General features: G+C 37.5%; 1 pseudogene; it reads left to right on the top strand.

The window, feature by feature from the left end:
- Nucleotides 1–12,736, top strand: part of LOC121479361 — a 76,312-nt pseudogene extending 63,576 nt beyond the window's left edge.
- Nucleotides 12,737–27,385: the final 14,649 nt, after the last annotated feature.

Here is a 27,385-nt window from a genome sequence, read left to right on the forward strand (position 1 = left end):
CCACTGAACAGGGATCCCAATCCAGGGGTTGATCCCAGGACCCTAAGATTATGACCTGAGCTGAAGGCAGATGCTTAACCGACTGAGCCTTCCAGGTACCCTGGCCATAAATGTTTCTAAACATCCTTCAGTAGTCAGGACAGCTGCCTCAACAGGGAATTTTCTGACCTAAATTGGTAATAGTGTGGGGGGTTATTTTTTAATGGTATGAATGTTACACTGTTTATGGCAGTACCTCTCTGCCACCAGGATGCAGGCCTGTCCTTATGGATGTTTCTCTGCTAGTATTCATTACAGCAAAAACAGCTCCTCCCTAGTTCTTTTATTCCAGGATGATGCTTAGAACTGGCTGTATAAATGTGCAGGGTCTGATAGAAAGTGAAAATGCAGGGAACCTTGTCCAAAACTCAATCATTACAAACTTCAAGATAGTGATAATGAAGTTCTAAGTCAGACCTAATTCTGAATGATAGCAGAGGTTGCACACTCATGAATTGGGCACTGATGCCCCATCAGCAGTAGAAGGTGAATTTCTACTGAGTTAATTTTATGAAGATGCAATCAGAAGGTTGAATGCCTAACTATCTTTGATTCCATGGTAGTGTTATTTAAAGAGATAGCTTTGTAAATTTAAAACATTAGGCTAATTGGGTTAACTGGACCAGTTATATATATTATATATATTATATATTTATATATTTATATATTTATATATTTATATATTTATATATTTATATATTTATATATTTATATATTAAATTGCTGAGGGGTGCCTGACTGGCTCAGTCAGTAGAGCATGTGACTCTTGATCTGAGGGTTGTGAATTCAAGCTCCACATTGGGTGTGCAGCCTACTTTAAAGTTAAAAAAAGAGCTGAAACATTTTGAAAACTAAAAGCAATAATGTGGGCTTTCTCCTTATGTTTTAAAATCTTTTATTTGAGTATAGTTGACACAATGTTACATTAGTTTCAGGTGTACAACATAGTGATTCAACTGCTCTAAACATTATGCTGTGCTCACTATAAGTGTAGCTACCATCTGTCACCATACAGTGCTATTACAATATCATCGACTACATTCCCTATGCTGTGCCTTTTATTCCCATGACTTACTAATTCCATTACTGGAAGCCTGTATCCCCCACTCCCTTTCACCCATTTTGCCCACCCTTTCACCTCCCTCCCCTCTGATAACCATCAGTTTCTTCTCTGTATTTACAGGTCTGATTAGGCTTTTTCTTTCCCTACTCATTTTTAGATCCCATATATGAGTGAAATCAAATGGCATTTGTCTTTCTCAGACTGACTTATTTTACTTAGCATAATACACTGTAGCTCCATCCATGACACAAATAGCACAATTTTGTCCTTTTTATGGTTGCATAATATATGGTTGCATAATATTTCATTATATATATTATTATACATTTTATATTCCATTATATATGTATTCCAATATATATACATAAGTTCCATTATACATATATTGGAATATATGTTGATATATATCCATTCATCTATCAATGAAAACTTGGGTTGCTTCCATATCTTGGCTGCCACTATAAACAATTCTTCAAGAAACATAGGGCTGCATATATCTTTTTGAATTAGTGTTTTTATTTTCTTTAGGTAGATGGATACCCAGGAGTAGAATTATTGTATCATATAGCATTTCATTTTAATATTATGAGGAACTTCCGTACTGTTTTTCACAGTGGCTGCCCCAAATTACATACTCACCCACAGTATGAGAGTTCTTTTTGCTCCATAATCTTCACCTCACTTATTTCTCGTATTTTTTTATTTTAGCCATTCTGACATGTATAGGATGATATCTCATTGTACTGTTGATTTTTATTTCCCTGATTAAATGTAATGTTGAGCATCTTTTTCATGTGTCTGGTGGCCATGTCTTCTTTGGAAAAAATGTCCTCTGCTCATTTTAAAATTACATTGCTTGTTTTTTTTTAGTTGTATGAGTTCTTTACATATTTTGGATATTAAATCTTGTTGGATATTAACCTTTAAGGATATTAAACCTTAGTTTGCCTTTTTTGTTTTGTTAATAGTTTCCTTCACTGTGCAAAAGTTTTTAATTTTGATCTAGCCCCAATTGTTTATTTTTACTTTTGTTTCTCTTGCCTTAGGAGATATATCTAGAAAAATTGTTGCTAGAACCAAAGAGACAGAAATAACTGCCTGTGTTCTAGAATTTTTATGGCTTCAGGTATCACATTTAAATCCTTAATCCATTTTGACTTTGTATGGTGTTAGAAAGTGGTCCAGTTTCATTCCTTTTGCATGTAGCTGTCCAGTTTTCCCAGCACCATTTGCTGAAAAGACTGCCTTTTCTCCATTGTATATTCTTACCTCCTTTTTCATAAATTAATTGACCATATATGCATGAGTTTATTTCTGTGCTCCGTATTCTGTTTCAATGTTCTAAGTATCTATTTTTTGTACTAGGACTATACTGTTTTGATTATTACAGTTTTGTAGTGTATCTTGTAATCAGGTTTGTTTTCTTTTCTCACAATTGCTTTGGCTACTTGGGGTCTTTTGTGGGTCCATACAAATTTTAGTATTATTTTTTCTAGTTCTGTGAAAAATGCTGTTAGTGTTTTGATAGGAGTTACATTGAATCTGTCTATTGCTTTGGGTACTGTGGATATTTTAACAAAGGTATTCATATTCTTCACTTTATTCAACATAGTACTGGAAGTCTGAGCCACAATCATAGGACAAATAAAAGAAAGGAGTCATCCATATTGATAAAGACGTTAAACTGTCACTATCTGCAGATAACATGATACTAAACATAGAAGTAAATGAATTCAGAAAAATTGCAGGATACAAAATTAATGCATAGAAATTGGTAGCATATCTATACACTATAATGAAGGAACAGAAAGGGAAATTAGTAATTCCATTTACAACTGCACCAAAAAGAATAAAATACCTAGGGATAAACTTAACCAAGAAGGTGAAAGTCCTGTAATCTGAAAATTATAAAACACTGATGGAAGCAACTGAAGATGATACAAACAAATGAAAAGATATTCCATGTTCATGGATTGGAAGAATTAATACTGTTAAAATGTCCTTGTACTTTTAAGGACAGGAAAACCTGTTGTAATATTTGGCCTAAAAATTACTTAATATGTAAATAGACACTTGCTTCATTATCTCCTCTGGTGCATCAAAGTTAGCATACTTCATGTAGACCATTAAGTACATCCTTTGGCAACATTTATGCTAGTGTTCCACCAACATGTGGTTAGAATATTGATAGTTAGAAATACTTGATATAGTCATTCTCTTTCACATGCCATATTAGCTAGTAGACTCAATTCCTTTTACTATGTCAAACATTATGGCTTAAGATGTTGTTGGATCAAGACACCATCAGCTTCTTAAAAAGATCTTCACAGTATTTCCAGACAGGGAATTGTCAAAGGGCATGCTTGCCATCATTGTCATCTATTTCAAAATGTTAAGGATATACTTTTAAATGTATTGTTTTATCTACTTTTTTCCTTCTTCCACTTATATTATACCCACCCTACCTTATCTAATCACAAATAGTGTCCCTTTTACAAGTACACTTTCTTTATATCTGGTTGGCAGCAATATTTCAGAAATTTTCAAACTTACCACTAAAGCCTAATGTGGTCATAGAGGAAAAACGTCATGTAATCATTTGTTTTCTCAGTCCAGGTGCATAGGGATTTTTTGGAGATACAGTTTTGATTTAGATTATATAGACATCTGAGCACAGTCAATAACCAGGTTTTTGAGGGGAGACAAGTTTTCACATTCCACACAGCAACTTTTCTTTCTGAAAGAGTAGAGAGCCTCTCTTCCTTTAATTCATTTAAACAGGGCTTTTCAACCTCTGTGCTGAATAATCATGGGAAGGCTGTTCTGTGCACTGTGGGACGTTGATTAGCATCTCTGGCTGTTACCTACTAAATGGCAGTAACACCTTCCCAGTTGTGAAAACCAAAAATATTTGTAGACGTGGCAAAATGTCCCCTGGAGGGAAAAATCACCCCTGGTGGAGAACCACAGCTTTAAAACAAATCTAAAACAAATATATCAGATTTTCAGGCTGAATTTCCCTTTATTCTTCCCAAAGGAGCTCAGTGAATTTTCATGCAATAATCCGTAAAGCTACCCTGAGAAAGCATATTAGACAAATGAAATAGAGATTCTATTTTATTGATATAATAACAAATCTTTCCAATCTGATGAATGTGTTGATTTTTAATATTAAATTGAAAAAAAATTACTTTTAAAATGGTGTGGCCTGGAATAGTGCCTCGGCATGTTAAGCTTGCATGTTACTTCCACTAGTCATTGTACTAATATTACAAATTGTACTAAGGTCAAAATGTGCCCTTCTTAGATGCCAAAACAGGAAAAGAAAGGCAGCATTGTCTTCGGAGCTGAACATTTGTTCACTTCTCACACATATTCATATAATCATGTCATCTCAGGCTGTCTCTGCTTAACAATACAACCATTTGAACAAAGAAGAAAATCAAACAGCTGCATAAAAGATGAACCCATAGCTGTTTTCACTGATTGTTTTTTACTGTCTCCTTGCACAGATTCCCTGGATCTCTTATGTTTATGATTGTCTTTACCTTCAAAAGGTGAAGCAATCACACTGTTGTACTTGAAGAGTAGATAAAGGATGAATTAACGGGTCATTTGGATGGATTCAATTCAACTGGCTGACCTAGAGAATGTGCTTAGATATATTTTAGTGAAGAATGAATTACATACATCTACACAGTTATGTTCCCTATTTTTTAAAAAAAATCTCCTTATAATTAGCCTTTACTTAACATCTCCTGATTCTCTGTCATTCAAGATAAATTCACCTGGAAACAGAATTCCAGAAAACTCAAAACCAAATATATTCACCCTGGAAAATGAGAGCTAGAGCACGACAGACAATAAGGGATTTAGTGCTATTTCTACACATTTTCCATGAATGGAAATTAAGAAGATGATTAAGAAAGAATAGTTACTTCAACCACAAACTAGTAAGCTTAAATTATTAAACTAGTAAAACTATATTACAGAAAAGTTCAAGTTTATTTTAAATATCTTCATACTTTTATTTTTACATGCTGATTGCTTTATTGTTTTTCCCCTTAAAGATGACAAATAATACACGCTTAAACTATCAATGAAAAAATTATTTCTCTAGCTTTACTTTATTTCATGATTATTTATTGGCATTATACTGTGATTAAAATTTAAGGGAAGGTAACAATGGTTTACTAAGCATGATTAATAATTTACTAAATCCAAGCTTTGCTTTAAATTATATTTATATTCCAGAAAGTTTCTTGAGTGAAATTTAGTAAAAGCATTGTTTTCTTCTGTTTTTCTGTATTGGTAACAGAAGACCATGAAACTCTGTTGAAAGGAGACTCCCTTAATATCTTACATTCATATAGCATCTAGAAATGTCTCTACTTTGTAATCCAAAATGAGAAAGGATAAGAGCATGCAAATATGAAAATTTCTAGCATATAGATTTCTGAGTCACTCTTGATATTATAGTCCTACCACTTAAAAGTGAATTATTTTGGAAAAATATTACAATCAAGACATAAAATATAATAGACAATCAATATGCAGGATGCCAGCAAAACATCATATAAACTATGCATTTTTCCTTGTTAAAGTCTTATGTGAGCCATGAATTATGCAAAACAACCAAGAGATCCTATTAAAAAGGCGATACATCTTCGGGATCCTAAGACATGAAGACCATTTGAGCTTTCCTCTCAAGGTTATTACAGAGTTATCAGAAATCCTCAGAGTCTGAAAGTTTTAAATGGAAGTAAGAATATATTGCAAATTATATGCTGGTAGAAGAGAAACATCACAGAAAAAAAATTATTTTTGATGAAGTAATAAAAATCATTTATTAGGTAGGCCACTGATTTGCTCAAGAGCACAATTTATAAGGCAATAGCCTGATGGCTGCAGTGATGTCATTGGTTAGAGCATGTGCTTTGAAGAAGTTTCCATTAATATGCACAACATACCACCCAATGAGAATTTATACTTACTTACAAAATTCAGTATATTTTTGATGCCTCTTTTAATACTTTAAAGAATGATTGCCAAACATTTGGAATTATTAGTAATAACACTGCCACACAAGTGGCAGTGGAGACACTGATTAATTCTGAGAAATCACAGAAGAGTGGATTCAGATGATCTATTAGGAACAAGGTTATGGATTTAACATGTAAATGTTTGTAAGCCACCCAAATTCCTGGACCAGATGTAGCAAAGCTAGGTTGTCAGTGGTGTGTGTGTGTGTGTGTGTGTGTGTGTGTGTGTGTGTAATCCTCACCAGTTTATTAGTTTTTCCCTTAATGAATTATTTCAGCAAAACTAAGGCTGATGAATTTCAGTCAGATGTGTCTACAAAGCAAAAAAGTAGATATTTGGTTAGCCAATGAAAGGAATGACAAAATGTCTTTCAGTACAATTTAAACAACACAATTTTTACCCCCAGGAAATGTCTAATTTCAATGATCTTGTATACTATTGTTCAGCAACCTCACCCTGCCCCCGCATGCACACACAGAGTTTCAATTTAAATAAATGCAAACTACTTCCAAAAAAAGGGGGGATTAGAAGGAAACGAAGCATAACATTAAATGTGGTACTACTATCTCAAACACTTTGAAACACTCAGCTTAATTGAGTCAGTTTGGGTTTATATCACATACACAGAGAGAACCTGGATGTTCTCTCTGTGTTACCACTAGTGTTGTGCAAGTACCATATTCCTTGTCTTAGCCCAGTTCTCACTGAAAATGGTGAAAGGGGTAGCAAAGGAAGGTTGCTATCTCATAAACCTTCAGAAATGTTAGAGTTTATTAACCAAGAGTCAGCAGAGTGACTGGCTTAAAGCAGGGGCTTTGGAACCCTAAGGAGCTGTGATTTCAGGTGAGTAGCTTGATGTATCCGAGACTTTTAAGAGGTGTCTTCTCTTTAGCATGGGATAAAAAGATCGTCTAATACTTAAGGTTGCCACAATGCATGTTGTCCTGAGCTTTCAGTTGTTCTGCTTTATACCACAAGGGGGGACTCCTGCAGGCCATACATTTCATTCCCCAGTAATATTTGCCCATGGGAGAAAGAGAGAAGGGATCTTCCAGCTGTAGGAAAGAAGCCAGAGTATATCCCGAGCCACTCTATATTAGTTTGCTACGGCTGCCGTAACAGAATACCACAGACTGGGCAGCGTGAACAAAAGATTTTTCTCACAGTTCTGGAAGTTAGAAGTCCAGGATCACCGTGCCAGCAGGTTTATTTTCTCTGAGGCCCTTCTCTTGGTTTGTAGAGGCCGCCTTCTCACAGTGTCTCCTATGAACTCTCCTCCACATGTATGCACTCCTGGTGCATCTCTTTTGTGTGTGCAAATCTTGTCTTCTTAGAAGGACAGCAGATAGATGGATTAGGGTTCTCCTGTGTAATATAATTTATCTAATTCCTTCTTAAAAGGCCCTATCTCCAAATATAGTCATATTCTGAGGCACTGAGGTAAGACTTCAATGTAAGAACTTGGGGAGGGGAGAGATGGGGACATAATGGAGCCCACAACACTCTCTCTGCTTCTGTAGCTTCTCTAAGAACCACTGTGTATCCTCCTTGGGTTCATCTCCCACTGGACATGTCTGCAACTCTCTAGGGATAATACTCAAGCTACCACTGGAGAGATCTCTGTTTTTCCAGCTTCTCTTGGTGACTTGGGCCTGGGGCCCTGCCTATCCCTGCTCCTGTCATTTTTCCTCCCACTTTTGAGAACTAATACAGAATTCTGTTGTTGTTAATTGGGATATCCCAACTTTCCCTGTTTGGGTGCTCAGCTCATGATCAATGGGTTAAACTTCCTTTCTTTCAAATACAGTGGAACCTCCTTTGCTATAAAAGAAGTAAATAGATACAGATAAGGAGTAAATGAATAAAAGTTCACAAAGTCAGGAGAACATAGCACCATGCATGTGTTTCAATAAATGAACAATATTTCTTTATTCAATGTGAATGAACTCTGAACAACTTTCTTCAAAGTTACTCTACTCAAGCTCTTTGTTATTACTTATGTCTTTTGATAAATTTTTTGTTCCTGAAAGCCAATGATTTGGAGTAAAATCTGGAAATTTTTGTTTTAGTTTTCAAAATGAAAAAAAAAGGAATAGAACAGATTTTTGGGGGGCCAATATAGTCTTTGTTCTGTTACTTCTAAAAAGTGGGTTTTTTCCTCTTTTATAGTGATGAATGAGTTAACATGTGGGAGTTTTCACAGATTTTTAAATTCTGTGTTTTCATCCTGCTTCTGCTCTTTTACAACCTGCTTATCACCACTTTCTCATCTGCAATTCAGAAAGAGCCATATCCACCTGAAATTTCATGTAAAGATTAAATGTGAGTTGCTCTTTCAATCTCACTCCTTTCTTGTCTTTTTTTCATCATCATATTAATATAACTTGATTAAATTTTGCCCCCTCCTTGGAGAGATCTCATTATGCCAAGCTTTTAAAATGTGAATAAAATCTTACCCCAGAAGATGTAAAATTTGGCAAAAAAAAAAGAATTATACCACAAAGAGGCATTTTATTAATATATCCTTTTGATATTTTACTTCATAATTTCTACTATGTTATCTGGCTGCTGGCTTCTCCTTGCAAAAAAAAAAATTCTCAAAATTGAGGCAACTTATTCTCTCTCTCTTCCCTTTTCCTTGATCCTTCTAGTGATTTTACTGTCTTGTTCTATCCGTTTTCCAGTGAAAATCAACTCTTTAGATTCTCCTCCTCCTTCCATGTTTTTTTCCTCCAACCTAAGATCATCCCAATATGAATCCAGAAACAAAGCAGCATCAACCCAGCAAAACACACTATGACAAATAGACTTTACCATTTTTGTTCTTATAGTGTAATTATGTAAGCATACTCATTACCTCTTAGCATAACAAATAAGTAAATCAACAAACAAGCAAAGAAAACACACACACACACATACACACACACACACACACACACACACACAGCTCTTATACTTTTGCTTCTATGATCATGGATTTTAACCAGACATCACCAAATATCTCTGTTGCTTTATTGCCAAACTTTTTCGGAAAGTGATTTATTCTCATTATTCCTTCTCCCTTATCAATTATTCCACCCTCAACAACTTGAATTCCACTCTCTTCCTTTGTCATTTTATTCTAAATACTTACCAAGATTTCCAATGATTTAGGGATTATCCCCATATATATTATGTCAATATGATCTTTTACCCCTCTATAACCTTTAGCATTTCCAGCCACTGAATTAGGGCTTTTTCTTATATTTTCTGCCAAAGCTTAAGTCATACCTTCTTATTTTTGAAGGCTCCTTTTCACTGGACAGAAAAACTGTTTTTTTTCTGAAGTTTGTATTGAGTATTTTTCTGCCTCTACACAACTTGATATGTCAGACCTTATTTACATTATCTAAAAAAAGGCTACAACCATGGCATTTTATTACCTATGTATAAAGACTCACAAAATACTTATGTCCTAAGCAGATCTTTCCCTCAGGTACCACTTATTGTCCATATAATTTGCTATATGTGAAATATCTCCTAGGGGAAGACCTTCAGGCAAGTCAATTAAATATGTAGATTTGAACTCATCATTTCTCCCAAACCTGTCCCTATAGCTATGAATAGTTCTACAATCCAATTTTTTAAAATCTAAATTAATTCCAATGCTTTAAGTATTTTTAGACATATAATTATGGTCCCTAAATACATACTGTCTTCTTTCCATTAACATTGCCATAAAATTTCCTCATATTCTCATCATTTTTATTCAGTGATCTGCAAAGACTCATCTCATCTCCCTGCTCATTGTCTTATCTGCCTCCTGCCTGGAATACCCATTCCTATCCAAACCATGTTTCATATAGTTGTGCACTATCCTTCCATAAATGCAAATATAATTAGTTGCTCTGTACCTAAAATAATTCCAGTAACTCCCTAATGACACAGGATGAAATTCATGTTCTTACTATGGCTATAAGACTCACCATGCCTTGATTTCTTTACAGAATTTCAAGTTAGTTCATCATTCCATGTTTCAAATTCTGCTCTCTAGCTATACAAACAGAAGTAGCTTCTAGAAAACAGGAGGAGCTTGGAAATAAATAAATATGCCATAAGATCTCCATTCAGCAATTTAACTACAGTTTGCCTCTTTGTCTGGGATCGCCTAACATTTTTTTTTTTTTTGCTACTAACTCCAGTTAGTATTTTTGTTTTTCTGTTCACATACTTTAAAAAATCAGTTTGTATTCATCCACTGTTAGGAGGCCTCTTTATACAGATTACCCAATCTGTATAAATTTTTGAAATTAAAAGAAGATAGAAGGGGGTCGTCTGCTAGTAGATTTGTATACTGTATAGTGATAACCTACGTTTTACTTTCTGTGTTATGGAGTCTGGAAAGCTAAATTTCTTTCCCCAGACCACCTTGTGACTGGGGTTATCGATATATTGAGGTTCTATCAATCAGATGCAGTCCCAAAAAAAAATCTAAATTTAGAGAAGATTTGTGAAAAGATAGATTGCCACCACTTTGTACTCCATGAGCCATCCATTTGCAATTAATGATCTAACAGAGAGGGTGTGGTACTAGAATGAAATATGGAAGCAGTGGGTCTCTGATCCATGGGCAGAAGTGGTAATGGCGTATTTCTGGAGACAACAGCTGTATTGATGCTTTTTCATCCCCCAACTTCCTGATTGTGGCACAGATGGACCCATTCTCAAAATTTTTATGGAGTCTTAACCAGACCTTAGAATACTCTGCTTTACCCTCTCCCAACATGGCAGCCTCAGCAAAAAAAGAAGAATAAGAAGGGGAAAACTATCTCCCTAATAGACTTTCCGGCTGAGGATGGAGGGACTGGGGGAGGAAGCACATATGTCCCCAAACCAGTCAGCTGGGCTGATGAAACAGACGACCTGGAAGATGTTTCAACCACTTGGCACAGTAATGACAACAACATGTATAGGGCACCTCCAGCTGACTGTTCCATCCTGCCCACTGCTCCACGGGCTGCTTGGGAACCCAATATCGACCGGAGCCATCTTCCAAAATCGCCATCCTATACTGCTTTTCTAGGCAACCTGCCCTATGGTGTCATAGAAGATTCCATTTAGGAATTCTTTAGAGGATTAAATATCAGTGCAGTGCGTTTACCACATGAACCCAGCAATCCAGAGAGGTTGAAAGGTTTTGGTTAGGCTGAGTTTGAAGACCCAGATTCTTTGCTCAGTGCCCTGAGCCTCAACGAAGTGTCTCTAGGTAACAGGAGAATTCGAGTGGACGTTGCTGATCAAGCACAGGATAAAGACAGGGATGATCGTTCTTTTGGCCGAGATAGAAATCAGGATTCTGACAAAACATACAGACTGGAGGGCGCATCCTGCCACAGACAGCTTGGATGACTACCGGCCTAGGAGAGGTGATGAGAGCTTCGGAGGCAAGTATCGAGACCTTTATGATTCAGACTGATAACGGGATGGGTATCAGGATGGGTATCAGGATGGTCCACGCCAGGTTATGGACCAATCGTTATGATGACCCAGGCAGCAGAGACTATGACAGAGGCTACAGTTCCAGGATAGACAGTGGCAGAAGAGCATTTGGTAGTGGGTACGTAGGGATGGATGATGACTACAGAGGAGGCGGGGACCGCTATGAAGATAGATATGACAGACCAGACGACCGGGCATGGAGCTCCAGTGATGATTACTCTCAGGATGACTATAGGTGTGATGATAGAGGTCCCCCTGCCAAAAAAGACCCAAACTGAATCTAAAGCCTTGGAGTACTCCAAAGGAAGATGGTTCCTCCGCTAGCACCTCCCAATCCAGTTGAGAGCCCTCTGTCTTTGGAGGGGCAAAGCCTGTTGACACAGCTGCTAGAGAGCAAGAAGTAGAAGAGCGGCTGCAGAAGGAGCAGGAGAAGCTGCAGCGCCAGCTGGATGAGCCAAAACTAGAGCGACGGCCTCGAGAGAGACACCCAAGCTGGAGAAAGTGAAAAGACTCAGGGGCGGGAATGGTCCAGGACACGAGGTGAGTCACCACAGACTGGGACCTCGGCCACATCTGGTAGAAATGCATGAAGGAGAGAGAGTGAGAAGTGTCTAGAAAATGCAACACCGAATAAGGAGGAAGACTGTCACTCTCCAACTTCTAAGCCACCCAAATCTGAACAGCCTCTGAAGGTAATGCCAGCCCCTCCACCAAAGGAGAATGCTTGGGTGAAGCGAAGTTCTAACCCTCCTGCTCCATCTCAGAGCTCAGACACAGAGCAGCAGTCCCCTAAAGGGGTGGGGGGAAAGCAGTCCTGGCCTAATCACAGGAGGAAGGACCAGCAAGGAGAGCAGAGGAAAACAAAGTAGATGGGGTGAGTGTCCCAAAAGGCCCCAGTGGGAACTCCAGCCGTGGTCCAGGAGATGGAGGGAACAAAGACCACTGGAAGGAGCCAGATTGGAAAGACGATAAAAAGGATCAAGACTCCCGATCTACACCTAATTAAAGAAACCTGAAGAAAATCCAGCTTCCAAGTTCAGTTCTGCAAGCAAGTATGCTGCTCTCTCCACTGATGGTGAAGATGAGAACGAGGGAGAAGATTACACCGAATAGGCCTCTGCATCCTGTGCTTTCTTTCTCCTAGTCTCTCCACCCTGGAACATTCAAGAGCAAATCAAACCTCTATCCAGACAAGACAATATAACTCACCATCTCCTGGAGACCTTTCTTAACTTTTTTTAAAACAAAAAACAGTGAAATGAAATTCTTTTGCATGCTGCTGCAGCCTTTAAAGTATTGAACTAACTGGAGAATCGCCAATGTAGCCAGAGAGAGAGACGTACAGCTTTTAACGGAAAAGTTGTGCATTTTTACGGCACATGCAGTTGCCTGTGTGATTAGTGCCTGGGGGCTCCATTTAGCAAAATGGCAGTGACAGTGATGCAGTGTCTGGAATCCAGTTGGGCAGTAGGGCAGGCTTAAGGAAGAGTGAGATTTCTACCTTCTGATTCTCATTATCCTATTGTGGCATGTATAAATTCTCAGACATTATCTGAATAAATTTTCCATCCTTGGAAAGGTAAACTTAGTCTCTGAAGTTGTTGTAATCTCCAAATGGCTGCCTGCCTCCCCCCCCCCCACTCTTATTTAATTCTGAATTACTGGGGCCAGCCTGAGGGAATTCCTTAATTTTACCACCCAGGGAGGTAGTTGAGAGTGAGTCTATAGGCCACTAAAGAACAGGGCTGCTTGGTGACCAAAATGAGCAGGGACATCCTGGTTTAAAAAGAGGCCCCTGGGGGGGCAGCCCCGGTGGCCCATCGGTTTAGCACTGCCTTCAGCCCGGGGTGTGATCCTGGAGTCCCAGGATCCAGTCCCACGTCAGGCTCCCTTCATGGAGACTGCTTCTCCCTCTGCCTGTGTTTCTGCTTCTCTCTCTGTGTGTGTCTGTCATGAATAAATAAATAAAATCTTTAAAAAAAAAAAAAAGAGGCTCTGGGGAAGTAACAGATTATTTTGCACCAGTGATGGGGGGAATGACGTGACCTCCAGTGATCCCTGGAACAGGAAGCACTTAGGGGTCGTGGGAATTCCTAAGTCTTCTGCATGTCCTGGTTTTGCCCTCTCTCAAATACTGTCCTTTCTGAAAGTTCACACATACCCGTACTCTGTTGAAATCTTGAAGCTTTAAAAAATGTAGACTCTTGTCCTGGGCTTCTGAGCCTCATGCTCTTTGCAGTCACTCCCCAGAAGCAGTTTCTGATGCAGGTGTTCTCTATCTGCCCCAGGAGCAGAGGCAAATGAAGAATCACTGCTCTTCTCCAGCAGATTGGGGCTCCTTCATGTCTTTTGACTCTCACTCCTTCCCTCCGTTCCTGCTTCTACTTCTTTGACCCCTTTTACACCTCGGAAAATTCTAGAATTAATGGCTTAGGTGGTGAGTGAGGGCAAATAAATAAGGACGAATTGTGGGCTGTTCTTACCATCTTGATGGGGGCTTTTTGGTTTTGTTCTGGCAAGTTTTCTCTCCATTGAAATCCCACACCAATGTTTGTATTTATAATGTGGCCTTGACCAATGTGTGGTTTTTGGGGGCTGTGGGGGTTTGGAGGGTTTCTTTTTTTTTTTTTAAGCTTCCCTTGAGAGAACAAATGATAAAGGAGAGAACTTAACAAGGGCCTGGTTTCTGTTGCAACATAGTAGCTTCACTTGCCTGCTTTTATGTGCACCTTTATACTGTCAACCCAGGAGCCGGCATCCTTACGTGTGATATCTGCACTGGCAGAGAAGTGATACCTCAGTCTCTTGTTGGCAAGCCCTTCTCCCATCAGTCCTAGGTTATCCCCTGCCAGGCCATGCAGACAAGCATTGTGGGAGTGCTGCAGCAGTGAGCTAATGAATCGTTTGCCCCATGGGCAGAAAAGACTTACCAAGTGGAGTAACTTTAAATAATTGGCTTAGATTGGCCAGTAGCCAGGAAGTGGCTTTTAGAGAGATACCCAAGGCTGAAGGGTTTGGTTGGGTTTTTTTGAACCATTGAAAAGGTAGGTTTTGCCCTCTTCAGGTCTACTTCCAAATGGTTGTATCCAAAAAAGCAGTTTTTTTTTTCCCACTCCCCACCTGTCCTCCTGTTATCACAAAAGCAGGGGTCCTTTCCTGCTCCTTAGTACATGTAATATTTGTACAAAATATCTTCTATGAAAATGATTTGTAATCTGTAGACTTAATACCTGGGAAATGTCTTGAGATGTAAAATCCCAACCTTTGGGTTGTGGGTTTTTTTTTTTTTTTTTTTTTTTTTTTTTTTTTTTTTTTTGTCGTTGTTGTTGTTTTCTCCAAATAAATCTGATCTTTAAAGTTAAAAAAAAAAAAAAAAAGTATACTCTGCTTGAGGTTTACCAGTGATTGTGGAACACAGCACTTCCTATCTTAAGCCATATTCTGCCTAAAAAGCTAAATATCTTCACAAAAATTCTTTTTTTTTTAACTTTATTTATTCATTGGAGACACAGAAAGACAGAGAGAGAGAGAGAGAAAGGCAGAGACACAGGCAGAGGGAGAAGCAGGCTCCATGCAGGGAGCCCAACGTGGGACTCGATCCCGAGTCCCCAGGATCAGGCCCTGGGCTGAAGCCCACACTAAACTGCTGAGCCACCCAGGCTGCCCTCTTCACAACAATTCTATCAGGTAAATAACATAATTGTCTCCATTTCATGAATAAAGAAGCTTAGATATGGAAAGTAAATCTTTCAAGGTTACACAGACAACAGTGGATCCAGGACATGAACTCAAGCGCTCTCTCCCAAGTTCTATCCAAAACTTTACATATAGGATCTTTACTATGTTGCAAAATTTGCCGTAGTCTTCAGTCTTGGAGGCACTTGAACTTGATTTCTTTGGAACGTTTTGGAACTCCATTGCTAGTAGTAGATTTACATTAAAGGAATTCACATCAGAATGCCATCTGTTAATACAAAAAGAGATGTAATTCCCACATAGATGGAAATGTTTATCTCAGGCTAACTAGCACTGTTTTTCTGTCCTGTGGGAGATCTATGGGGGAAGCCACATCATTATTAAAGTTTGCTTGGTCATCTTCAGATAATAATGAAAAGAATTAAGGAATAAAATATTTAATGGCTTTCATATCCATATGAGGTGTGCTCTTAAATATGAGAGTGGATTCTTGGAAGTTATTGGCCTTAACTTCTTGTACATCTCTTACTGATATGATCAAATTTAGCAATAGACCTAGAATAATATTTTAAATTTAGCTAAGCCCACTCCCATGGATAGCTCTTTGATTAAAACTGTTGACATTTGGGGCACCTAGGTGGCTCAGTCGGTCAAGTGCCCTACTCTTGATTTAGGTTCAGGTCATGATCTCAGGGTCATGATCTCAAGGTTGTGAGGTTAAGCCCTGCATGGAGCCTTGCACACTCTCACTGTCTCACTCTAAAAATCAAAAACAAACTGTCTACATTAGCTTCTATGATCTTTGTATCTTTTTTTCCATTGGCTGGCCTTTCTTCTGAGTAACCTTTTCCTTCTTTAGCTGATACTTCCATTCAGTAAATTATTGCTTATGTCTTCAGGCTTTGGGACTATTGTTTTTTTCATGACTTCATTTATCACTCAAAAGGTAATGTTGTTTACCTTACATTAAATTTCTTACAGAAAACTCAGAGTCACCTCCCTTTACCCAATACACTTACTATCCTTAAATCTAATCATCCATTATCTATTCCTCCAATGAGAGTGAAAGCTCCAGAAAAATAGAGACTGTGTCACATTTATCTTTGTAGCCTCAAGTTCTTAGCAGAGCACAGAACCAGATCCCAAAATACCCAAAGTATTATTATGAATGAAATAATATGTTTGAAGGGACTTTGCCAGTTGTAAAATGCACACTAATATAAGACATTGATATTGTGAGGCTTGTTGTTCAAAACATACCTTCTGAATTTAAAGATAATTTCAACTGTGTTTGCCAAAGAGCAAATTATTAGAAAAAGTTTTATGTTCTTTATTTTTATTCATTTCCATAGTGCTAGCTCTCAAAAACTCAATATGGTAAATTATCATTTTGAGCTCTAAGAGAAAAAAAGATAAATGTATATTATTTCAGCCCTTCACATTTCAGAATTGCTCCTAAAATGCATTCTGAAAAATGTGAATACTCAATTGCCTTATTTGGCATTTCTAAAGATGAACGAGCTAAAGAAAATATAAGATTAATTCAAAATATCTCTGCTGGGGTAATAACTTATTCACAGTATTGTACCATAAATATGCCATGGCAGCCTTATTAACTGATTTAATCTAATTAGTGTCAAAAGCAAGGTACAGGTCCTGAATGTAAGATTGCACTTGACAATAACATTAGGGCCAAAATACACGTAATGAGATACATTTTTCAAAGAAATGTTTTCATTGTAAGGATTTCTGAAAAGATGTTATGGGATGTCAGTTTAGTTTACTCCAACAAATATTTCCTGAGAATTTATCATGTACACAATGTGCTAAGTTCTAGGCAGGCACAAGTGAATTAAAAGCAATCTTATCATTAAGGAGGGCACGTGATCTGATAAGCACTGGGTGTTACATGCAAATGATAAATTGTTGAACACGACATCTGAGACTAATCATGTACTATATGTTGGCTAATTGAATTTAAATTAAAAGAAAAAGAAAAAAAGGAACTATGAAAATAAAGAATGCTAAAAGAAAAATTAAAAAATAAATAAAAGTAATTTCATCAAAGAGTTTATAGCTGGAAAATTAGATATTCAAAAATAACATTCTAATTACATGTATCAAGTGCTTTAGGGGAAAAAAGGGCATTAGGGGAGAAAAGAGAAGGATATATAAGCCTGCCTTGGGGACTGGAGTTGAGATAGTAATAAGAAATAGGCTTTCTGGTTAAGGTAAGATCTGAGACACATGCTAAAGAATGAGAAGTCTGAATCCAAGAGAATGGGAAGAGAATGCTCTTTTTTCAGATCAAGAGACTCGTGAAGTTGCAGAGACTTGAAACTAATTGGTAGGTCTGGGAACCAAAAATAGATCATTAAAGTTGGAGTGTAAATTGTGAGATGGGGACTAGTAGAAGATTACATCTTTTTTTTCAGTGACAGAAAGCATCCATGTCATGGAAGCCCTTGTCTGCAAGGATTAAGAGTAGGTGGCGGAGGCTGCCCAAAATATCACTGCAGATATAGTGTTTTACACAAAGTTGTTCTATGCATATTATTGCCTTATATGCTGTACAAACATCTAGTAATAGAGCTAGAAAATTAGAACCCATTTACTTTGCTTTTAGTTATATAATGTGAACCACTTTCAAAATGTAAATCACATTGAATTTCATAAAGTATTATCGATAATACTTGAACTGAGGAGTGTAGAATCAGTGGAAATTTCTGCATTGCCATTAAGCAGGCTTTCACTAGTGGGTTACCTTTTGTCACCCTATTATTTTATAAAATGTGTCTTTCTGAACCTGGCCAAAACTGTAACTGGTTTAGGCCACTAGGCAGTCTTAAAACTAATGCTGGAAAAGTGAGGTTATAAGCTTTATGGTAAAATTGGAAGTGCTTTCCAACCACTCACATTGAAACAAATCTCATACGGAGATTACCTCCTTAATCTGTCACCTATGTCTGTATGCTTCTCCCCATCAGATCTTTTTCCAAGTCACAGCCTAAAATACTCTTTTTAAAAGAGTAGTTTTATCCTCCACTTCTATCCTCAGTGTAGAATCCTTTAATGGATTAGCACTGTATTTAAGATTAAAAATTAATGATGGGATGAGCACTGGGTGTTATTCTGTATGTTGGCAAATTGAACACCAGTAAAAAAATAAATTTATAAAAAAATTATAATTTTTTTTATAAATCAAAAAACTGATTCTTAATCAGTTCTCTACTAAAGTAAGTAGCAATATAAGGATGGGGCACTTTTTCTAATGTCAAGCTTAGTCAGAAGGTGCTTTTAACTAAATCATTCCTGGAGCTTATTATACACTTTATGTCATTGGAAAGGCATAGAGAATGAGATTCTGACTCATCCTTAAGAAAAGTAGTGACCAGTGACAATAGGAGGAAGAAGGTCTAAAACTTGAAGGTAACTACCCACCAGCAGAGAAACAAAGATGTGCAATTCCTGGGGCCCAGTGAGGCAACCACCATTAGGAAGTCGGCACAGGGATCCCTGGGTGGTGCAGCGATTTAGCGCCTGCCTTTGGCCCAGGGCGCAATCCTGGAGTCCCAGGATCGAATCCCATGTCGGGCTCCCGGTGCATGGAGCCTGCTTCTCCCTCTGCCTGTGTCTCTGCCTCTCTCTCTCTGTGTGTGTGTGTGACTATCATAAATAAATAAAAATTTAAAAAAATTAATTTAAAGGAAGTTGGCGCAGGAAATAATCTACAGGGTGATAGGACACCAACAGTAGGAGGACAGTAGGAGGCTAAAGCCGGCTCCACAGGGAGAATAAGCTAAAGTATGCAAATTGGGTGGCTGGTTAATTGAAAAACAAAGCCCATGTCATGACAATCAAGAGAACCAATGAAAATTCAGAAAATTATCTGTGAAGGAAAGGCTTTAAATGTTTATTACTCAAGAGAACACAAAACTATCTTTCATAGTACCTAACTCTTTCTGATTTCCTCACCTCTTATCTCTCCAACCTCTTTGTTTCAGATGGTGCTAAAATAGCAGAAAAAGGAAGGGAAATTGGTGAGTGATACCTAACAGTCGAAGAACCATAGCTCTACTTCAAAGCAACTAGAAATGAACTATATAGCTGGCTTTAGTGGGGGGCGGTGGGGGGGATCTTATCATTGAATGATAGTTACAGTATTGATCAATTTGTTGGGTATTTTTTTTTAAAGATATTCTTTATTTATTCATGAGAGACACACAGAGAGGCAGAGACACAGGCAGAGGGAGAAGTAGGCTCCATGCAGGGAGCCCGATGTGGGACTCGATCCCCTGTCTCCAGGATCAGGCCCTGAGCTGAAAGCAGATGCTCAACTGCTGAGCCACCCAGGCATCCCTGGATGGTTTTAATCAATGAATTGAAGATGTATTTTCATTATAAAGCAACTATTTGACTTTTTGCTATCTCATAGTGATAAAAAAAAATGTCATGGAGTCATTCTAGCTTTTCAGTCAAGATTAAGAGGAGGGCTATTCACTTTGGGAAGGTTTAAAAAAAATAGAAGAATGAAGAAAGTTAATTTATAACTACACCCCATGAGTACCACCAATTCAATGTGCCTGTTGCATAGCACTTTATGCACATTTGTGGAATGAGGGAGCTGCATTTTCATCTTGCCTTTTACTAATAAGCTGTATGACCTCGGAAAATATCTGATACAATTGGCCTCATGTGTAAAAATAAGAAAGTCCTTTGGATCTCATAGTCCATTTCCAGTCCCAAATGTCTACTATTCTTTAGTAACCTCAATTGCTTGGGAATCACTTTGTAGAAAGTTTAGAATAGTATAATGCTGCCAACTGCTAATAATTACCTTGCATTTTTAATATGGAGATACCAAATGAATAGATATATGCTTGATATCTTGGAGCTGAACATTTAGCTGAGGAGAAAGAAAATAGATAATTGCAATATATTTTATAAATGAGAAGATGAAATCTAAGGATACATATAAAACATATTTAACAGCTTTAAAAAATAGATGTTGGCTCTTGGAGTCCCTGAGTGGTACAATAAGTGAAGTGACTTACTCTTGGTTTTGGCTCAGGTCATGATCTTAGGGTCCTGAAATTGAGCCCTGTGTCAGGTTTCCTGCTCAGTGAAATGCCTGCTGGGGATTCTCTTTCCCTCTCCCTCTGCCCCTCACACTGATGATCTCTCATGCGTGCTCTCTCTCTCTCTCCCTTTCTAAATAAATAAATAAATGAATGAATGAATAAATAAATAAATAAATAAATCTTTAAAAAAATAGATGTTGGCTTTTTGTAAAGCCAGAGCTATACTCAGGATATCGAAAGCTTCCAAGGCAAACTAAATTTGAAAACTAAATAAATATCTATTATATAAAACAAAGAAAGTATTTTTTTTAGCAACATGTTTTATATAATAGATTTATTTCTTTGGTTTCATGAATTGCTTATTTGTGTGGGCAATCAAAGCTTAATACCATGTTTTTTATAAGCACCTTTGAATGCTTGACCAGTTTAATCTCCAGGTATATGGATTCAATCTGCAAAGAAAAGACATGGTGTGAAATGCTTAATTAGTTGTGTAGGGAAGCATTTCATGAGTCTGTAGGTAATGATATAAGCTTTATAACTTGTATTTGCTTCGGAGAAAAAGAAAACTTTTGGCCCTTTCCTTGTTAATTCCAGTCAAATTTTATTTTGATTAACATTATAGATGTATAAGATAGACATCATAAACTGTTAAGTAATTTTGTAACATCAGTAAATTTTACCTAAAAATATCAGGGAGGGGATCCCTGGGTGGCTCAGTGGTTTAGCACCTGCCTTTGGCCCAGGGTGACATCTTGGAGTCCCAGGATTGAGTCCCACGTCGGGCTCTCGGCATGGAGCCTGCTTCTCCCTCTGCCTGTGTCTCTGCCTCTCTCTCTCTCTCTCTCTCTTTCTATGTCTATCATGGATAAATAAATAAAATCTTAAAAAAAATTGGGGAAAATTCTGCAAGATTAAACTTTGAAAAATATATGTGCTATCTTGAAAAAATAATATGAGAATATTTCCAGGGGGAAGGAACATCGAATATTGTACTGCATAAACAATCACAAACAGTGAATTAGACAGCACATATAATGTAAATTTTTTTAAAGATTTATTTATTTATTTATTTATTTATTTATTTATTTATTTATTTTAGAGAGAGAGAGAGAGAGAGCATGTGCAAGCTGGGGAGGGACAGAGGGAGAGGGAGAGAGAATACTCAAGCAAACTCCCTACTGAGCAAAGAGCTCACAACAGGGCTTGATCCCAGGACCCTGAGATCATGACCTGAGCCAGAATCAAGAGCTGCTGCTTTACCAACCTAGCCACACAGGTGCCTATAATGTGAAAGTTTTTTAAAAGCCTTAAATTGTTTTGAATTTTCCATCTACTTTATTTTTAAGCATATAAAATTTTAAGTTCAAGTACATGAAAATGTGTAGTGCTAAGAGACAGAAGTCATAAATCTGTAAAATACTGGTCATTCATATAGGCCATTGACCCAAACAAAGGTACCCATTCAGATTGATGGAAGAAAATATGACACAAAAAGTCCAGATTACCTGTTTTATTTTAAGATTGCTATCTTGGGTTTTGGTCACCAATTTCAATGTGCATGTATTAGGGTGAGGGTTCCCCCACACCAACAAACAACGTTCAGGATATTGGCTAAATTTCCTATAATTCAACTCAATTCTGAGACTATCTGCCCAGAGAAAGCATCAGATTCTACAGAGGGCAGAGTTCACAAGACTCAGTTCTCCCCAACTTCAAACACTAGTCACAAGTCCAGGTTGTTGCTTGTGTTTCTGACTATATGACTATAGATTATAGACTTCCATCATGGAGCCTCCTCCTTGGGTTCTGTTAAAGAGGCTTACAGAATTTAAACACTTTATTTACTGGATTACTAATTTATTATAAAAGGATATATTTTGGGAACAGCCAGATGGAAGAGATGCATAGGGAAAGGTATGCGGAAAGGCCGCAGAGCTTCAGTGCTCTCTGGGAGCAAATCCTCACATATTCATCAACTTGGAAGCCCTCCAAATTCCCTATTTTTGGGTTTTTATAAAAGTTTCATTACATTGGCATGATTAATTAAATCATTGGCCATTGGCCATTGACTCAACCCCTAGTCCCTCTTCTCTCCCTAGAGGTGAGTGGGATGGTACTGGAAGTTCTAACCTTTTAATCACTTGGCTGCTTTCTCAAAGGATCAGCCCTCATACTTGAGTGATATAAAAGTCACCTCATTAACAGAACAAAAATCATTTTTTATCTCTCTCACAATTTAAGAAATTCCAAGGGTTTTAGCCTCTGTGCCAGAAGACTCAATATATATTTATTATAAATCCCAGTGTCACAACAGCTTAACAATTTTTCTTATTATTGAAAACACAAGAACCACCCTTTTTTAACAATAGTAAAATTAAAGACATTCAATTAGTTTTTTAAATATTTACAATATTTTGGAACATTTAAGCATGTGAGGATACAAGTGAGAACAGTTTTGAGAATAATATATATCATATTTAGCATAAGTTTGAGTACAAATTTAAATTTTGGTTAACCATGTAGACCAATACTCTCAGTAAAAATTCAGAATGATATTAAGAAATCCAAGTTTTAAGAAGTCTGACAATAGAGAATTAAAATTAAACTCGGGGCACCTGGCCAGCTCAGTTGGTAGAGCATGGGACTCTTGATCTCAGGATCATGAGTTTAAGCCTCATGTTGGTGTGGTGCCCATAAATAAATAAGTAAATAAGTAAATAAATAAGTGGAAATGCATAAAAGGTTTTGTAATAATCTCAGTAGGCACCGGATAGAGTGTGAAAGACTGACATGACTAGAGCCATTTATTTATTTATTTATTTATTTATTCATGATAGACATAGAGAGAGAGAGAGAGGCAGAGACACAGGAGGAGGGATAAGCAGGCCCATGCCGGGAGCCTGACATGGGACTCGATCCCGGGTCTCCAGGATCGCGCCCTAGACCAAAGGCAGATGCGAAACCGCTGAGCCACCCAGGGATCCCCAACTAGAGCCATTTTAAAACAGAGCCAGAGCTGTGCCTGTAGAGAAACCACTGTTGCCACCTTTGTTTGAACTGGGCCAAAACCTCTGGATTTAGCAAAGTGGCATTTGTCTAAAGAAATTGCTTGAGAAGTCAGAGGGTGGAGGGACGTCCTGATCACAGGCTGATGGTTTCTAAATTCTAGACTTTCTAAAGATAGAATCAATGGTCAATCAATGTATAATCCAGAGTAATTTAGCTTGTTAAGATCCACAGAAAACTTTTTTCCCTCATATTTCTTCAACTCATAGAATTTCCCTCTTCCTTTTTCTCATAAAAACCCTGTACTTTCACTCTATCAGCAGGACATTACATGAGTTTCTACCTGAATCTGTGCTTCCTGAAATGCAGTTCTTCGATCCCAGAAAAACCCCATTAACTGCTAACTGTGTGGTTCTTTATTTTCGGGTTAACAGATGCTAAGTAATATAGTATGGAAGAGATCAAAATGGCAGATGAATTTTGGTGAGATAGAAAGTGGGCCAAAATAAATGCTGCTTTATCTGACATATTCTTTCTTCATAGTTCTTCTATATATTGAGAAGAAAGACATTTTCATAATTTACCATATACAATTTTGTGAAACGTATTACTTTCATAATATACCATATATTACACAATGTACTTTAAGGTCTCTTCAACACATTCTGCAAGAATCTACATAATTCTTTGAACACATCAAAGTGTAAAGACAAGATGGATGCCATCTAATAAATGGTCATACACTTAGGCTTCGCTAGAGCTTATAATTCTTTTAAAGAATTATCTGCCAGGGATTGAAATTAGTTACTAATAACATGAGCACTCACTGTTGTGTGAGGAAGTCTTTGGTTTCTGTCAGCTTGTTATATAATCTACCAACATCCACAAATTTCAGCAGAAACATATCACTAACTCAGTCTCTATGTTGATTAAATTGTGGCTAAAGAAAAATGATGCCTAGAGAAATTAAGAATCTCTTATATCAGAAAACTAGACACTTCTTTTTATTTGGCTTGTCCAGTCATTTCCTTTGTCCACTAATAAAAATGCTTTACAGGTCTTAAAAATGTTCTAAATATCTATACTTTTCCTTACAAGAAGATAAGACTTGCAGGAAATCATTATTGCTGTGGAAGCCAGTCTCCACTATTGCCCCAGTATGGTTCACCTGGTGGTGGTCAGGCCTTTGTCAGGTCCCTTCCAACATGGCATCAAGCTGACTGGTATAACCAATAGGACACTCTGGAAATTACAGAATATGACTTCAAGGCTAAATCATAAAAGGCATATTAATTTCTGTGTCTATTGCATCATTCCCTTTGGGAGAATTCAGCAGCTATGTTGTAAGTCATCCCTAACACCCCTAAGGATAGGGAGGGCTATGTGGTGAAAAACTGAAAATTCCTGCCAACAGCCAGATCAGTTTGCCAGTTCTGGAAAGGAGCCCATCATAAAAACAGATCCTCCAGCCATAGTCAAGCCTTCAGATGTCTGCAGCCACAGTCATAATCTTAACAGGATCCTTATGAGAGATTTAGAGCCAGAACCATTCAGCTGAGCTACTCCAGGATTCCCCACCCACAGATACTGTGTGAGATGATGTTTATTGTCTTAAACCATTAAGTTTTTGGATAATCCCTTGTGCAGCTACAGAACTAACACAAATGCTAATCATAGTGGTAATTTACATACTAAAATGTGTTTACAAACTGTATGTATTGGCATATTTTATTCTTTATGATCACATTTCCACTTGTTCTCCAGATATTTAATTTTTTAAAATTTATAGATGTTAGAAAAAAACTACTTGCTTCACACAACGGGCCATTTCATCAAGAGAAAAACAATGAGTCAATGTTGATTTCTTCCAAATTCCCGATATTCCCTCAGAAATATTTTTGAGAGCCTAGTATGTGCAGATGGATAATAAACCCTCTGGCAAGAGGAGAAGGTTTTCGTGTGATATGAACTGACATGTTTTAGTAGGATCCCAGGGCTCCCAACACCAACAGGCAGAAGTCAGGCAGCTCACATAGTTGAGACAACTACCAGTGGGTGCTGGAAAATACAGCTGCTGTGTCTAGAAATTCAGTATTGTACCTGAATTTTCATATGAACATTTCCAGTTGAAAATGGGCAATGTAGCTAATTGTTGGATTTAGTCATGAGAATAAGCTCTAGCCATAAAATGTCAAGCGGAAAACAATGAAAAGTCTGTAATTTTACCATACTTGCCAACTAACAAGTTAGCTTGCTGTAGAAAGTCAAGGACTGGGGCTCCCCTGGGTGACCCAGTGGGTTCAGTGTCCAACTCTTGATTTCAGCCCAGGCCATGATCTCAGAGTTGTGGGATGAACTGCACATGGGACTCCACGCTCAGTGGGGAGTCTGCTTGAGATTCTCTCCCTCCCCTTCCTTCTGCCCCTCCCTACTCCACCACCCCCCCCCCAGTCATGTGCACATTCTCTCTCTCTCAAATAAGTAAATAGTTTTGAAAAATAGTCAAGGACCATACTGCCATGCTAAGTCCATTCTGTTGAGTGTTGGGACAGAATGTTGAATACATACCAGGGCAGACTAATAATATACAGATGATTCCTTAATCAGAGACAAACACCATTTATCATCCATATTTGCTCCCTATACATCAATTCCCACAGGGCAATATAACGAGAGCCAGAAGTAATCTGCACATGCCATGAGTGCATCATAGGATAAAAAGGTCAAAATTAGTAAACTCTGATCTTGTGTGGGGCTGCTCATGACCTGTCTATCCTCCCCTCCAGAGAAAGAAAGAGCAATAGGAATATTATCTTCATTGTGATATATAAGGAAATATGACAGTGAAAGAGAAGCCATCTCTATGTATAATATCCTGGGGTATAAACAAATCCCCCCCCCCACAAAAAGGAAAAAGACTTAAATATCCTGGACTGTTTCCATACATAAAAATTGACTGTACATACTTTTGCTCAAGGGACTCCAGCTGTACAGGAATGCAATTCATGGGAAAATGTCTTCCAACACAAGAAAGGCTAAAAAAAAAGAACATAAGGCATTTTCAGATTTGATACTGAGTTTCAGGCTCTTCTTCAAAAAAGTGGAAGATTCTGCAAATATATAAGCAAGTCAGGTTCTGGATAGACAAGAGGAATGCTAATAACTGCTAAAATTGACCTCAAATGTGTCTGATTTATTGGCACCATAATGTGGACAGAAACTTAATTTTTTCTCATGTCTTCATTATTCCACCATTTTGATTTATTTCAACATCAAGCTCTTAAAAATATAGTAACAACAGTCCCAGAAATCATGTAAAAAATAGCATCAACAGCAATAATGGCAGAAGCAACAATAATATGTTTTAAAAATAGAAGAGATACTGTATTTTCCAGTGGCTCTATTTTGTGAATGAGGAAACTTTTATTAGAAATCTTCTAACAGAATATGCTTCTCATTCTATTGTTTAGTATTAGATCACATGCCTTTTCCTCAAACTGTCAGTGGTGTAGAGTGTGGAATATACCAGTTGGCTTAAATTAATCAACTAAGGTGGATATGGAAATGACCACCAGAGGGTGCAATGGGAATGGTAACTACCCGGGATTTGGAGGATCAAGAAACATTCTGAAATACCAAACTGGGAGGTTAAGTAGGAAATAAATAGTTGAAGACAGTGAAAGGAAGTGTTGCCCATAGAAAATACAGTATAGGAAACAGATGGGGCAGGTACAGAGTTTTTTCAGGAATAGAAGGGAGTTCAAATTAAATGGAACTTTGATTTCAAGAGTGTAGTTTCCAGAAATAAGACCAAAAAGGAAGGTTAAGTTTAATCACAAAGAATCAAGCATAAGAATGTTTAAATTTTCATTAAGCCTATATTTGTATATGATCCCATATAACAACTCCAGAACAATTGATTCTTTAACTCCATATAACATATATCCTACACTAACATTAATTTAAAAATTTGGAA

The sequence above is a fragment of the Vulpes lagopus genome, chromosome 20, assembly GCF_018345385.1.
Source record: "Vulpes lagopus strain Blue_001 chromosome 20, ASM1834538v1, whole genome shotgun sequence".
Classification (NCBI taxonomy): Eukaryota; Metazoa; Chordata; class Mammalia; order Carnivora; family Canidae; genus Vulpes; species Vulpes lagopus.